Consider the following 1,681-nt stretch of genomic DNA (forward strand, 5'->3'; position numbering starts at 1 on the left):
TAAAAGACACCATTTCGAGCGTGGCCGTTTTCGTGCGGGTGACACGTAAAAGCACCCACTACACTCTCTGAGTGGTTGGCGTTAGGAAGGGCATCCAGCTGTAGAAACTCTGCCAAATCAGACTGGAGCCTGGTGTTGCCATCCGGTTTCACCAGTCCTCAGTCAAATCGTCCAACCCATGCTAGCATGGAAAGCGGACGTTAAACGATGATGATGATGATGATGATGATATACACACACACACTCACACAGCAGGCTTCCACACAGTTTCCGTTTACCAAATTCACTCATAGGGCTTTGGTCAGCTGGGGCTATAATAGAAAACACTTGTGCAATGCGTTGGAACTGTGTATCATTTTTTTCTTCTTATTTTTAACAGAGAATAAGATAAGAAAGGACTTTAGAACTTTAAATCCAATTAGTTCTTTTGTGTCAATTTGGGTTTGATGTTTCTGTAAATTTTCATATTCTGTTTGAGTCATACATTCAGTATGGTCAAGTTGTCATGAGTGCAAAACTTGTGTTGTGCTTCTAACTATAGAACATAACTCCCAGTTCACAAGTAATATATACGGCACGTAAAAAGCACCATCTGAGCGTGATCAATGCCAGGCTCACCTGACTGGCTCCTGTACTGCTGGGACATAAAAAGCACCCACTGCACTCTCAGAGTGGTTAGCGTTAGGAAGGACATCCAGTGGTAGAAACATTGGATCAGATTGGAGCCTGCTGTAGCTGCTGGCTTTCCAGACCTGTCAAACCGTCCAACCCATGCCAGCATGGAAAACGGACGTTAAATGATGATGATGATGATGATGAAAAATAATTGTTGTACCAAAACATTTGCACTTACAATTTCTTGGATGTAAGAGGTTTCACCAGTCCTCAGTCAAATCGTCCAACCCATGCTAGCATAGAAGGCAGACGTTAAACGATGATGATGATGATATACATTGCCATCTTTATCATCATTTAGCATTCGTTTTCTATGCTGCCTTGGGTTGGACAGTTTGACAAGATCCAGTGAGCTGCAGAGCTGCATCGAGCTCTAATGTCAGCTTTGGTATGGCTTCTATAGTTGGATGCCCTTCCTAACGCCTATAAATACATATTATACATGAAAATTATGTCCAGCAATATCATTGTGTGATGCCCCTTTTTGTTGCCATGCTTGCATGGGATCAGACAGAATTTGTTGAGAAAGTCTTTGTATGTTTATATAAAGATGTATTTGTGTGATTCAAGTTCATCCTTCCTACCTTCTCCATTGCTTGAAACTCCATGCATGTATAGTTGCAAGTTTGTTTTACATAATATTTTGATGATCTTCATGCCGACTGCATCAAAAATGGATGAATGAACTATAAAAATATTGAAAGGCAGCGACCTGGCAGAAACGTTAGCACGCTGGGCGAAATGCTTAGCAGTATTTTGTCTGTTTAAAAACTCTGAGTTCAAATCCCACTGAGTTCGACTTTGCCTTTCATCTTTCGGAGTCGATAAATTAAGTACCAGTTGTGTACTGGGGCCGATCTAATTGACTGGCCTCCTCCCCCAAAACTTCAGGCCTTGTGCCTAACATAGAAAAGAATATGGTCATAGTTTGATTGCTTGGCAGAGGATAAACAACGCAACAAAAGCTGTGGAGGGTTTTAAATATTTGTCCCCACAAATAAACCTT

This window comes from Octopus bimaculoides, chromosome 3 (genome assembly GCF_001194135.2).
Source record: "Octopus bimaculoides isolate UCB-OBI-ISO-001 chromosome 3, ASM119413v2, whole genome shotgun sequence".
NCBI lineage: Eukaryota > Metazoa > Mollusca > Cephalopoda > Octopoda > Octopodidae > Octopus > Octopus bimaculoides.